General features: G+C 37.4%; 1 protein-coding gene across 7 annotated transcripts in view; it reads right to left on the bottom strand.

Annotated features, from left to right (window-relative positions):
- The window catches only part of LOC121296312 (protein CBFA2T3-like), a 35647-nt gene that overhangs the window by 13437 nt on the left and 6755 nt on the right, over positions 1-15455 (bottom strand). The window contains exon 2 of one of the 7 annotated variants that reach the window (XM_041221724.1): positions 12041-12248. The exons of 4 other annotated variants lie outside the window; for them this stretch is intronic. The gene's annotated coding sequence lies outside the window, so the exon portion shown is untranslated. Of the gene's footprint in view, positions 1-4014; positions 4497-12040; positions 12249-14010; positions 14916-15455 lie in introns of those variants that run through there. 2 more of the 7 variants (XM_041221722.1, XM_041221725.1) reach the window with 2 other exon arrangements.

Consider the following 15455-nt stretch of genomic DNA (forward strand, 5'->3'; position numbering starts at 1 on the left):
TGTACTGTGCTGGAGCATCAATGGAATTCAATAAACTAAACCACATTTCACATCTGAACTGATATCTGGTACCACACTAGGTTAAAGAAAGCTCTCAGTTTGCATGCTGTTCTATAAGGTGTGTGAAATACTCTCTAACCCTTTCTCTACTAACAGATACATAAGTGTATAAACTGCACATGTGAGACCTGCAGAGTGAATGGAAGCGGTTTGATTTATAGAATTACTTTATGAGCTATAACCACATTTTCTTTAAGTGAATCCATACAATAGGATTATATTCTGGGATTTAGTATTATGGATTTTAATACTTTATAGTACCCCGGGCCCTAACAAATGGTAGGTTTTGGACCTGTGCATTGTATTGACAGTGAAAGTTATTCCTCACTACATTACTATTTTCTGAGAAATACATTGTGCTGTTTCCAATTAAACAAAACTAGAGTATGGCTGTGATGAGTTAATAAGTTGAATGGCAAGATGTTCGTCTTTAAACCATATGGTTTGTGGTCTGCGCCCAGCCCTTGCCTTTCCATTTAATTCAGAGGCCATTTCATTAGAAGCTGAGACAAATTACATGGTGCAGATACAAAGAGATGCAAATAGACGCACTGATGAGAACTGAACACACACATACATGCAAACATACACACACATGGGGACAAACAAGGCTGCAAATATGTTGCCAATACACTACACTTTAAGTAATGTGGACAGTGCTGAGAAACAGAGGCCTGTATTAAATCCAAGTTATGACGGGGTACAGCTGTGGTAGATTTATTCAGTACTCCAGACTTATTCATTTGGCTGTGCGCTCTCTCTCTCTCTCTCTCTCTCTCTCTCTCTCTCTCTCTCTCTCTCTCTCTCTCTCTCTCTCTCTCTCTCTCTCTCTCTCAGTGTAATTCCTATCCTGTCTCTTGCTCTCCTGGAATGCTGTTGCTTTTAATTTCTCCCAGCTGCTCTGGCCTCGCGCCTGCCTGCCTGCCCACATCTGCTTTCCATCAGCCTGACAGAGGACTTAACACAAATACAGGACTCCCATCAAAACAGACGGATTAGGATTGCAGTTTTTCTCCCAGACACCCCAAAACCCCTAAATCTGTGACACCTGGGGCCACTTAAACCTTTGTGAGCTGGTATGAGAAGCTACCGACTCAGCATTTCACAAGTTTACTGGCCCAAAGTTTACGGACACTAACTTATGATGCACTAAAACAAAAACCCTAATATTTTCCTCCCCTTTAAGGTGTTATTAATTACCATTATTTCAATATTGATTTTCAATTACAGTGACAGTCTGTGCAATATGGTGAAAATAGAACTAACAGTAATGTGGCAGCTTGGAATTAATGCCAGATCAAGCTACCTAAGTATGTTTTTCTATCCACACAAGCTTAATTTATATGTACCAATCAGTTATCAGCCAGTTAAATAAACAGATAGTGATAATTGCACACTGAACCAATCCATGCAAACTCTATAGAAACACATCTGTCCTTTAATCCATGTTCAGAATGTAAACTGTAGTTATGGTGCACTCAAGTTGTTTTTCATTATGAAGGTAGTTCCGCCACTTGGTGTGATATTATCAAAGCCCAACAGTCAACAACAGAGCCCCTGAGTTAAAGCAGACGTTTTAAGGTAATTTGATGAATTTCCAGATGCTGTTTCAATCAATCGCTGCAGACAGGGTTTTCCAGCTTTCTGTCCGAGGCTGACCTACTTTAAGTTTCTACTGTCTCGTTTTTTTTTATTATTTTTTTTTTTTCATTAAGTTTGCAGGGAAAAAGAAAGTTCTTTTCTCATTTGTGACTCAGTTTTCTTGACTCCCATCCATATAAGGGCCTTTGCCAGGAATGGAAATGTCTGAATCATCCAGTAAGCCCAAGCTAGCGAGAACCTAGCCATGGGTTTAATACTGGACCTCTCTGAATAAGTGGTTAGAGAAGACACAGCATCAGACCTGCATCCTTTGTATGTTCTTAACTGTTAATCTTATGGAAGATGTTGAACCAAATTTAGAGTATAGTTTAAGCTGTAGTAGAGCTGTTGTATTTATTTCTTAAATCTAGCCCTATTGAGTTCCTTTAATAAGGATACAGATTATACAGTATATTTACTTTAAACCACTGTATATGCAACTACTGTATATCACCCTGCTGTTGATTGTGTAAATATAAAACTCCTTGTGTAACAACAACTGTTCAACTCTTGTTCAAGTAGTAGTCATGTCCATTTTTGGAGTTTATTTAAAAATAACTGTGCACATTTTCTCTTGTCATTAATTGTTTTTTTTTAAAAAAGCAGTATTGGTCAAAGCTGTTTAATACAGAAAACATATTATCAATTTAAAAAAAAAAAAAACCTCTGTGCTTGGGAATTGGGCATGAAGTGTTTACATTTTGTATGTTGTTACAAAAAGAAAAAAAAAAAAGCTTCAAACTCTCCGAATGGCTGCAAATGAAACCCAGATGGCGGGGAGAGTCTCTCTCTCACTCCGGTCCCTAACCCCAAGCCATTCCTAAATAAAGGAAAGTATTTGTGACATTCTGCTGCAGCGGCTGGTGCCAAGAACAACTCCCCAATCAGGGCCATCTGGACTGTGTTAGGATATCACTCGGCGCTGGCACAGAGAGACAACACTGAGTGTGTGAGGGAGACAGCGAGGGAGGGGGGCTGGGAAAAGAGACAGGGAGGGAATGAGAGATATACATACATATACGAACTGGAATGGAACTGGCACATATGCACAGTAAATCAGTTTTTCAATGCATATACTATATATTTACCATGCTTTGCTAAACCAGAATGATATGTCTGATTTTGTCATTAGTATGCCCTTGCAGTACTACTCCCTAACCTTAAACCATAATACCGTTAATGTATTTGTAGGCCTAAACTGATACGTTATTTAAAGAATGTAATATTTTAACAGCAGTTTTAAACATAAACACAAAACAAGCTCATGTTTATGAAAACGACTGACCTACTGCAGTATGGGAGGGAGAGAAAGGGATTGAAGAACAAGTGGCAGGAGAACCAAACACTTCAAAATAATGTCAGCTACAGTTTTGTTTCTCTCTCTGTCTCTCTTATTCAAGCAATTTGGAGGCATTTTTCAAGTTGTACTCCTGGGCCGTCAGCAGGTTGGCTTTAATAATCTTCATCTCTCCTCTGGCACCTGGGGACAGACAGCCCTGAGGGCACAGCTCCACCATTAACTCTCTCTCTCTCTCTCTCTCTCTCTCTCTCTCACACCACTCATGCACCTGCCAGCTCTGAGGAGAAGGGGATTGAAGGCACCAGCACACACCTGCCACTGAGAAACAAAGCATAGAGGAGCAGAGCATTGAGGGAGAAAGGAAGAGTGTCAGTGAGAAAGAGAGTGCACTAGAGAGACACAGCAGTATAAACAGAGAAAAGAACAAGATGAGAGAGACCATTTGTGACTGTTTTAAGTACACTTCAACAAACATAAGAAATTACAGGTCGACTTAGTTGAGCCAAACCCAGTCACTGCCCTACTGAAGTTTGCAATTCCGGCAGACGCAACCATTTTTTTTTTTTCTATAATATTACAATTGTTTTTCTTTGTGGTTTTTTTTTTTTTTTTTTTTTTTTTTTTTTTTTTTTTTTTTTTTTTTTTGCTTTTGCACTTACTTTCACAATACGTTTGCTAACTAAATTCAGAAAACCAATATTGAGCAATGTTATTACGCACTTATATACTTGACTTATATTTTGTTAGTGTATTTTATTTTATTTAACCTGTCAGTTTAGGATTGCATGTTTAAATGTAGTGTCTGGTTCTTGTGCTAAGGTAGGTGTGTACTGTTCTGTTCACAGGACAAAGCAAATGATTGTCTCTGGCTCTGGGAGGACAAGTTGGTAATTAAGCCGGCACAGGCATACCTGATCAGCTTGTTTACTCCCTGTGTTTACATAAACAGGCCTTCCTATCAAAACATCTGCAGCTCCACGGAACACCAATTAGCTCATCAAGCTTTTAATTACCTTATTAGTTGCATACAGGCAGTGCGAGGGGCAACCTGGGAATAGGGAGCGAGGCCCCCCACGAGGACCCGCCATGAGGATTCTGACAAAGAAAACAAAGTACGGATGACAACCCAACAGGCTGCTAAGAGAAAACGACTCAAACAGCCTGCCTTTTGCTCTCACCCCACTCTCTATGTAACAACACAGTTACACATATACAAGGCTTGTGTTATTGCATTGCTCCGGTTCGTTGAGCAACGTTGTTGAGCTCACAGCTCTGGTTTACCCTTGCTGTAAAGCATGGGACTGTATTTAAATAGAAACCCCTGCTCAAAAAGGGGAAATAATATGTGACACTGAAGGGCCAGATGCTTGACATCTTTTCCTGTTTTGAGTCCTCTGCCCTAAATGGTTTACTAATCATTCTCGATACGGATACCTGAATGGACCCAGTTAGACTGCAGTATATTTTTATTTTCTGGGTTTCCTGTCTCTTCTTGTTCCCGTTTTGCCTTATCTCTATCTTTCCCTCCTCACTCTCCTCTCCCTCTCCTTGTTTATAATCCTCTCTTCTATCTGTTCCCTCTTTCTCTCTATCTCTCTATCTCTTTGCTCTCTTTTTCATCATTCTCCCTCCTTTCTCTTTTCTCTTTCTCTCTGTCTTCCCTTTTCCTCCCTTCTCTCTCTCTTTTTCTAGGTGGTAGTGGAGTATCTTGTCGAGAGGTTACCAGGAAACAGAATGGAAGCTGGATTTACACTTCCTGTCTGACAGGTGTGCCTGGTTTTTCAGAGAGACAGGGAACTCAACAGCACACCCCCACACCAGCTGCCACAAGAGACACAGAAAAACACCGGAGAATAAACCCCTGAGCTGCTATTTGTGTTGTGATGGAAACAAACACGCTGATCAGTGTAAATGGACCAGAGCAAATACAAGACAGATGCCATTCAGAGGTTACTTATTCATTTATTTATTTATTTATTTATTTCATTATTTATTTCATAATTCATTTTGGAATTGTTACCACACCAGCACAAGCCCTGCATTGAAACCAACCACTTCAATGTATGACACAGTCTTCAAAATATAACACACTCTTCTTTTTTAAAATACATGTTTAAGGAGGTTTAATAAATAGCTGTTTCCTTTCCTGTCCAGTATATTGCTTGCTTTCTATGACAGAGCTGACATTTATTACCTCCTACTGCTGCAAGTAACAGCAGGAGAGTGCCAAATTACACATACAGACTATCCATATGAACAAACCGGGCTTGTTTTCTGTAAAACATTAGTAAACAGACTCTAAGTTGTTTAAACTACACTGTAACACTGCAATTTAGCTGCCATTTAAGAAATGCCTTTGGAAAATATACAGACTGTAGTGACTGCAAATGAACAGAGCTAAACTCAGACACTTGTCAATGTACCCAGGTCATGGAAATCTAACAGTGCAGTCCAGTTAATGCATTTCTGTCTCCAGAAAGAAGTAAAACATCAGGAAGGGGCTTTTTTTTTCTTTAGAGATTTAACCAAGAACATCATTTTGACCTTTTTGTACTGTACATTGAAATTCTACTGCAGTTCTCTGAACTAAGCATCTGCCTGCTAGTGCAAGAATACCAATCCTACACAGCATTGCTCAGCCAGGCAATAAGTGAGACTGGCTCAGTCCATGCTACAGTCTTATATAGGCTAATGAATCCACTGCTGGCCCCTGCAGTCTTGTTCGCACTGATTCACTGACCTAATCTCTCCCTCACTGCTTCTGCTCTATATCTTTCTCTTCTGCTCTGCCTCCCTCCCTGTGTTACTCTTTTCTTTGCCCAATTCGATTAAATAATGCTTTATATACATAGTCATCTAGGTGTTCAGTTTAGTTATAGAACAGTTTTTTAGACTCTGTTTGCTATATCTGCAATCGGAAGATATTATTTTGCTCAGGTGATTAGATTACAAAATATGTTCTTGAAGCATATTCATGTTTAAGGTATATTGTAAATATAACACTGAAAATCAAAAAAATGACAGATCCATTTCAGAGAGAACAGGTATTTCTATTGCAATCTCTCTCCATCTCTCCTTCTTTACAATGCATTTATTACATTTTTACTACTTATCTCATTCAGTTGTAATTCCCGCAATGAATTGCGCAGTGTACTTCTGTACAAAACCGGTATGTATTTAGTATTTGCATTTGGTCCCTAGAGAGGTGCCATCATCAAGCATTCACCACGTACTGGATCACAAACTGGATCATTTCACAATGTGCACTAAATCAATCAGCTTTGAAATACACACTATCCAGAAAAGCAATTACAAGAAGAGATCAGATAACCATCTATCCTTGTCCAATAATCTACAGTATCTCTGTCTTCCAGGGTTTACGCTGCAACTCTAGACTGATAGAGCATTGTAGTTTTCCTATTTCTTCCCTACATTTGGGGTACCTAAAATGTACTGTGTCCATTAATTTAACTGATACCATCCTCCTGCAATACAAAGTGGGAAGTGCAGAGAACTTTTTATTATTCACAATTTCAAAAATAACTGGCTAAAGTTACTGCAACTATATATTCAAATTCTAATTTAGAATCACTATTAACATGTTAATCACAGTCAAAGCACAGCTGTTAACCTGCAGCCTATCTAAGCTGTCATGTCATAGCTACTAATTTACTGCACTTCTTTCACTGCAGTACAGAAGGCTTTAAACCATGCAAGTGCTACAGTAACCTTATGAGCTTGGAAAAGCAATTAGGCCAACATACACACACACACACACACACACACACACACACACACACACACACACACACACACACACACACACACACACACACATATATATATATATATATATATATATATATATATATATATATATATATATATATATATATATATATATTATATATATATATATATATATGTGTGGTCCCTCGTACCAGGTTCCAATTTTAGGAACAATGCTCTTTCTGTTAACAGGATGAAGCAGGGTACGGTCCAGATTAAGGTGTAAGTAACGACTTGCAAACACAAAACACCTGTTCCGACAACACACAACAACATTTTTTTGACTGACCGAACAACACTGTTCCCTGTTACCCATTTATACATGGTAATAGCCGATAGCAAGAGCTTCTGTTGCAGGGAGATAACAGCTTTTAATTCAACATGCATGTCACAACGTTGCTGTCTGCTAATTCTGCTCTGCAAAACTAGAGCATGCCCATAGTTTTTTTAGATGCCTCTAGATTCTAATGTAGTCTGCAGCCTGCAACGTTTAATCATGTTCAATTTATTATATAAAGTGATGGGGCAAAGCGGTAGGGAGCCTACGTACATGTATAATACCATAGAGAAACATATAGCATAAGATCTGAAGATGTCCTCAGCATGTTTGAATCTCAGTGCTGCAGAAAACCATTATTTTTACAGGCCTCACCCATTGCAATAAATATTTTGCCCATTTAAAGAACAGTATAAAACACTCAGACTTGCAGGGAAGTTGTAACCAAATACATCATCAGGGATACAGAATTCTACAGGGGTGCAGAAATCTGTGTAACATTGGTTCTCCATTCTTTGTGTTTTATTGATACAGGGTTGAGGAGCTCCAGTTTGTCAACATGAATAGTTCATTTGTGCTATGCAGAACTTTACATTGGTGTCACAGTAAATCAGCCAAGTGAGACCTGACATGTCGTATGTACATTTCTAAACCACGCCTTTGCTTCCATCATTGCAATTAAGCGCAGGCGCGCACGCACGCAGTCATACACACACACAGTCATACAAACACACTTTTCTAGAAGGTCTCTCGAATTTGCTGGCTGCGTCAGGTCAACTCCCTGCACTGCTGGTTCAATATGTTTCTAATTTGCCCAGATGTTTGGAAGCTGGCTTGTTTGGTCTATTGACAGGTTTTCCCCTAGGAGATGACCATGTTCCTGTAATTTCAAACACATGTGGAGGAAACTCAAGCTCATTTTTAAACAGGGACTGTGCCCAGTGTTTCAAGGCATAAACAGCGAGAAACCATAGCAATTGGGCCGATGAGCTGCAGCAGAACTGCCATTTTAGGGTACTGCCGAGTCAAAGCTCTGTAGTTACAGCCTTGATTTATAATCTCCAGATTTGCATTTCTCTGTGTGTTATCTCTGTATGTTTGCCTCACTGTGTGTGAGTAAGCAGATGTTTTTGTCTGTCACCTTAATTACATTTAATAAAGTTGTAGCAGGTCTAAAGTGCCAATAAAGCTGCAGTACACAAAAGTTGTCTGACTCAGAGACATGTTTTACGATACTTGCAGACAAAATTAAACATCTACATTCACTGAAGTACAATACAATTTACCTTTCTTGTTTGCAATTTGCCGTTCCCTCAGTTTTTAGTTTCACCTCCTAATTGTTCTTAAAAAAAACTTTGAGAGCCTCTACTTAATCATATTAGGTCTTTTAGAATAGCTAGTTTATATTGTCTGCTTGTATTATGATACATGGTACATCTTCCTAGCTAAGTATAAATACCATCTACACGGTTGTCCATTCATCTTCTCCAGTGTCTGTCTCCCTTACACTGCTCCTGTGTCTCTACCCTACATTGCTATTCCTGGTACTGAAGTTTGTTTTTCCAACATCACTTTTGCGGCTACCAGCTCACAGCTCTGAAATTCATTTTTGCAGTCAGAAATTCATTTCCTCAAGCCAGGAATCTGGTAAAGTGTTTATTTTGGCAACAGCCTCGCCAGGAGCCTCAGTGTTTGGGTCTTTAGGACCTCAAAAACCCAGCCATTTCCAGCCCCTCACAGTAAAAACGCTCTCGTCCCGCTGATGAATGTTAGAAGAGCCTATTCATGTAATTGTACAATGGCATTAGTGTGTTAGGGATTAAGGTCAGTAATCCCCCTGGATATGTGGTAAGGGTGCTTGTGGGTTTGGATTGTAAAACTGTGAAAAAACTTTTCAGTCTCAGATTGCAGGCTCGTGCAACACAACTTGTCTGCTTCTCTTTAAATCAGTTAACTGGAGTCTTGTTTTTTGAGTTCCTCCCAATAAACACACACTAAGTACATCTGCATAATGCTCCATAGGGATTAAAATGTGTTTTTGCATGTTGCCTTTATCAGCTTCTGTAGCCAAATGAATACTTGATATTTCTTACAGGTTTTGTCCCAGTATTTGATTTGATTGTTTAAAGCCACTTCTACAATCCTACCAGTTAGCAGGATTTCAGCAAAACAAATCTAGAACATTATAGCTTACATACATTTTTTTTTAATTTGTTTCCAAAACTATAACAGAGACATTTATAACCCCATCCTGCTGCAAACAGAGGCAGGAGCATGGCGTGAGCGGTGAACACGTTTCAAAGGGGTGGAGCTAAAACGACATTAGCTGAACTGTCATCAACAGATAAAGTAGACAATGCACAGACAGCTAAAGTGTGAAATAATATAGTAATATACAGAAAAATAATAATACTACCACTAATCCTAATAATATTAATAATAATAACTATCAAGTTGAAAGTACACCTGTCATACCTATTAGACAACAGTTCCCCTGTCTGTCTGATTGTCTAGCTGTTGTGTTGAGATTCTACAAGATGGACTCTTCCTGAAATGATATTTTGGCTAATACACCTGCAGGTTGCTGGTTCGCAGTGGCTTTGGGTTTTCATAACGCAGTGATCTTCCGCCCACCACCATCTGCTCCTCTTATTAATTACGGGACAGCAAATCATCTGTCCGCCAGCGCTTGAATTACAAGAATTACATTGTCACAGCAATGGCTTCATCCTGCAGGTACCCCTAGTCAAACCTGGGTCTGAGCAGGCTACTGTATTATACTACAGCACTCATAATAATAATAATAATAATAATAATAATAATAATAATAATAATAATAATAATAATAATAGCATTAATTCACATTACTGTAAAGTTTCCCTGACCCTAATGCACCGCTCAATCAGAGAGTAATATGCTTCTATGAACGTGATATATAGCTTTTGTTTTCCTTGGCAGCTGTGTGGTGTCCCAGTAAAGCTCCACTGGTAGCTGGTTTTAATGCAATAGCTTTAAACTACATTGTTGTAAGAATAGCACCCTGATTTAAATTATGTATAATTTGACCCCTATTCCATGGTATAATTCAATCAAACTTTTAGACGTACAATGACATGCTCCAAACACACCACTGCAATAAAAAAATACCCCAAACTCATGTTAACATCCAATATACTCATAATTTAAAAGACCTATACCACGCATCTGGAATGTGAACGTCGTCGCCATTAGCAAGTAGCACAGCATTGCATTGTTTGATTGAATGGACCCCGTAATAAATTGTGGAATAGCTAAAACTGCAAATAAATGATATAAGAACTGGCCTTGAGTTAACTATGCTGTAGTTGCAATACAGATACACTGTGACAACTCTGTATTGTAACTGCAAACTGATAATAACATTGTAGCAGCTTCTTTTTGATATACTTATACAGTAATACTCCATAGGTGTCCGGATTATAAACCCTTTGCTGGTCTGTCAGCCTGACCTATTAAAACGTGTTCTAAAAGAGTTTAAATATGTTCTACCAGGTAAAACAAATATATAAAGAAAGATTAGCATATTAGCATCTATTATTCATTTATTATACAGTACTGACTGGTTTTGAAATCCTAACATGTAAATCACTGCCAAATATAAGTAGTCACTTTTTGTGAATGGAATGGCTATGATACTCCACTGTCACCAATCAAGACACAGGAAAAAAGGCATGATGTCAACCGTAAGGAATCTTTGTAATGTCTTCTCTGAATGATATTGCCTCAGTGTGTTCTTCCAGTGACAGATTCACTATTCTTTTATGATTTCCACATGCTTTGAGCTGTTCATTCCTCTCTCAGCTGATATTATAAAGGGTACTCCTCCTATTGGTATGGGCTAGTAGAATGTGCTGTGGATTCTCATCAGTGATTTGTGTGAATGGTAAGTATGCAAGTGAATGTGTGTACTTTGTGAAAATGGTATTACATTTCTAATTTAAAGTGCATTCATTCAGATATCTTCATATTATAATATAAGTAATATATATATATTTGGACTTACGTAATTGTGGTATTATACGGATATTATATTCTCTATGAGTTTCCTATTTTGTATTGAAAAAAATGGCTGCCTGTCTCAGATCCCAGGGAAAGACTACCATTCTATATATATATAGAACTGGCTGCCTGTCTCAGATCCCAGGAATCCATTGATCAACATGATAGTGATGTATAGGAGTGTATATCTATATTCAGAACCCCCCACCCCCATATAAGTATATACAGAATATATAAATTATGAAACTTATATATATCCTAAATATTATAATAAAGATATATTAGTATATATCAGTCTTGTTATGTATTTAGAAACTGGTGAATTGATCCCCCTAAATGATGTAAATTCTGAGTTTCCTCTCAGTCTGTTTGTATTGAACTGGCTGCCTGTCTCAGATCCCAGGAATCCATTGATCAACATGAAAGTGATGTGTAGGAGTGTTTTTTCTCCTGGGTTCAGAACCCCCCATTACCACCCAATTATAAACAGCATATATATTATATATATATATATATATATATATATATATATATATATATATATAAACTTAATAAGCAAACTGCAATTTAACTTCTGCCTAAATGATGTAAATTCTGAGTTTCCTCTCAGTCTGTTTGTATTGAACTGGCTGCCTGTCTCAGATCCCAGGAATCCATTGATCAACATGAAAGTGATGTGTAGGAGTGTTTTTTCTCCTGGGTTCAGAACCCCCCACCCCCACCCAAGTATAAACAGAATATTATAAAAGAAAACCCTTTTAATCCTCTCTCTCTCTCTCTCTCTCTCCTATATATATATATATATATATATATATATATATAGACAGTGCTGAAGAATGGAAGGACTATCTTTGCTGTTCATTTGATTGTGGATAGAAATGATTTAAGTAGGATTCTGTTAGCCTTTCTTTATTAGGTGCACAGTGAGAACCAACCTTGAACGCCAGTCTGACAGAGTGATGAGACATTATTCTGATGCTATTACAGGTTGCAAGCTGACAGTTTAATTTTGCATAAAAATGCAATACTCCTCGTTGATATTTCTCGGTTCTTTCTTTCTTTCTGTGTTTTCCATGGATCTGTTTTGAGGAAGTGTTTGCCCCAGCAAGTTTATCCCACGACTAACTCTTCTTGCCCTGCAAACTGAATTAAAAAGGTTTTCAAAAAACAAAACAAACAAAAAAAAACAAAACAAAAAAACAAAACAGAAATATCCAGAACAGGTGGCTACAGACAGCCACACCTCTAACCCTAAGGCTATCTCACTGTTACACTTTTAATGTGATACAACGAGCATTACATTACAGTCCTGGCTCTCCCTAACCTCGAATGTCCTTTTAAAATCGGAGACCCTGTTCTGTCTTGTGCTGAAATACAAAGACGTATCCATTACCCAATCTCAGACATGATACAGAGCGCATACAACACAATACAAAATACTAGAACCATCAATCGAAATACTGTATCTCAGACAATATTAATCTTATAGTCTATAAATAGTAACCATGGCCAGGGAACACAACAAACAGACTGAATAATCCTGCAGAAAACCGCTCCAAATAAAAAAGATCGAGCTATCCACATCCCTGTTGCAATAAACGCCACTCCGTATACTTCAATGGCATACATATCGCTACAATTATTATGTATTAATATTATAAATTAATGCAAACAAATATTATTAACAGTCACTTGAAAGTAAATGAGGAATAGCACTTAATGTGAACATTTTATATTATGTTTAATTATTCTTTGGAGCTGTAAAAAATGGTATAAGAAAAAATGTAGCTGCCTTTCTAAATTGAACTATATGGTTGTCTTGGTCTGGAATTGTGTTTAGGTTCAACCAGTACTGAGCAACACGATACACCAGTTGTTAAACCAATATAACCATAACGGTTCCATATTTTAATGCTCCAAATGTAAAGCACCGAATTATGGATAATGGTTTTATTTGGTTTTATACAGATCCCGGTATATGTTCAGTAAGCCTATATAAGAATAGTAGTTTGTAGACCTAGCACGAGGTCTATAGAAAGACCAACAGAACCAATGTGGTTCTGTTTCTGTAGAACGAGAGGGAAGCTTCTTATTGGACTATGTAGAACACACTGTATCAAACCTGACAATCATTCAATCGTTGCATCTGAATTCTAGTGCAGTGCACCCATGCTTGAGAACCAGAGAAACATATATATTTTACAGGTTCATTAAAAAAAAAAAAAAAAAAAAACTTTGCAGCGCATCAGAAGCAGGCATGCTGCAGTCCGTGGGATCAAAGTACAATCAGACTCGAATAGTTGTCTAAAGGTTCGCGAAAATCGACTGGGACTGCTGATTTATTTACATTTTTTTTTTTTTGCACAAATATGTATGTGTCTAATATACAGTACTGTTTCTGAAATACATTTTGCACAATATTATTATAGTATATAAAATGCTAGCATACATCTGATTAAGCCAATAACTTATTTATGTAACACACTGAACCCAAATGAAATAGAATAATACATTTGAAAAACATAAGACAACCATTTTACATATATACTTACAGTTCTCAAACAATCCATAAAACAATATATAGCATTTCCACAAAGAACCAAAATAATCAGTTATATTGAAATGGCATGGGTGTTTAGAAACAGCTGACAAAGAGACCGCATAAAATCAAATCTAGAATAGGGGGAGCGTTATAGAAAGAAAAACGATATACTCATATTATTTATGTTAAAGTATACTTGCAATATGCTACATCTGTAAAAGGTGCATTGAAACAGGTACAGATGTATAGCTAAATACTCACCGATGTATAAGGTACATCGTTATCTATCTATCCTTTGGCAAATACTGTGTGTTTAAAGGGTGAATGAATATGACGAAATAAAAGAGAAAACTAGTCACTTACTTTTTGGAGGTCGAGATTAAATTGAGGTAATTGCAGCAAGAATAATCCACAGTAGATTAAAAATAATTAAATAAAACCACTCAAATTTTGCACAAAAAGAAAAAGAAAAAGAAAAGATCAAATATAGCCACCAATTCGAAATAACTCGTTTTTAAAGTGTGCTACTTCAGCACCTCTTCATTTCAAGATTTCTTTAAAAAAAAAAAAAAATCCTTCCATCGGTCGAAAGTAAAAAAAAAAAAAATAAAAATAAAAATACAAGCGACTGCTTTGGATTTAGAGCGGTGCTGACATTTCAATGAAATAAATTCTGAGGTAATTCAATTCCCAGCTTCTTCTTTTGAAAATGTCGTCTTGCAATGTTTGGGATAACTCTGTTAAGAGTTTCCCTTTTTGTATCTGTCTTTGGTTTGTCTTCCTTTTGATTTTTTAAAAAGCCTGTGGAGTTTTCAAAACGATGAATATATAGATATATATGTATATATTTTAAATTATAAATTTCAGTTTTTTCTAATGTTTCCCAGCAGTCTTCGCTTTTTCCTATACTTTATTTTATTCTTTGTGCCTCATCTTCCGTTTATTCTTTTCCAACTCAGAAGCGAGATTCCAACAATCACACGTTAGGTTAGAGTGTATTTTATGATTATTTGTTTTCACTAGGATACTTCTCACTCATTATGATAAACAAAACAGTTCACAATGGCAGATTTTCAATTTAGTTTTTACGAATCCAGCATTTCTATAGGTCCCACTGTTCCTTCTTCCTAGATGCGAATAATTTGGGCATGAGATCCTTCGCCGGTCGCTGCTCTCTTATTGTCAACCAACCTTAGTTTATTTTATTACCGATGAAACAATCGCTCCTTGGAGACAGTGTAAACAACCAAAGTGAATAATAATAATAATAATAATAATAATAATAATAAATAATAATAATAATAATAATAATTTGTTTAAATGTAATTATGATTCATAAAGATGACAACATTTCTCGTTTTTGTATTATTCCTCGTGTTGGTGTTTCAGTAGGCTAAGGTCTTGAGGTTCCACTGCGAACACACACATACACAGACACACTCGTGAGCTGATAGCTTGTCTCCGTTCTGCTGCCTTCTGTCTGTGTTTAAAGGACCATCTGGAGCGGAGATCCGTTCTCCAGCGCTCCTAATCTCTCTCTCTCTCTCTCTCTCTCTCTCTCTCTCTCTCTCTCTCTCTCTCTCTCTCTCTCTCTCTGACAGCCCTCTCAGACCCACAAGTTGACAGCTTTGCTGGCTGCTCGCTTCTTCTATTGCGCTGGCTCGCCAGAGACTAACTCCACCTCTTACAGATTCACTGCCCTAGTTACAGCAGCAATCTCCTCGTGTGTGAGACAGAGTGGTTTCATCTGGTATTCTCTCACACTGTCAGACACACTCACACAGTGATCTCATTCAGATCATTGCACC

The sequence above is a fragment of the Polyodon spathula genome, chromosome 21 (genome assembly GCF_017654505.1).
Source record: "Polyodon spathula isolate WHYD16114869_AA chromosome 21, ASM1765450v1, whole genome shotgun sequence".
NCBI lineage: Eukaryota > Metazoa > Chordata > Actinopteri > Acipenseriformes > Polyodontidae > Polyodon > Polyodon spathula.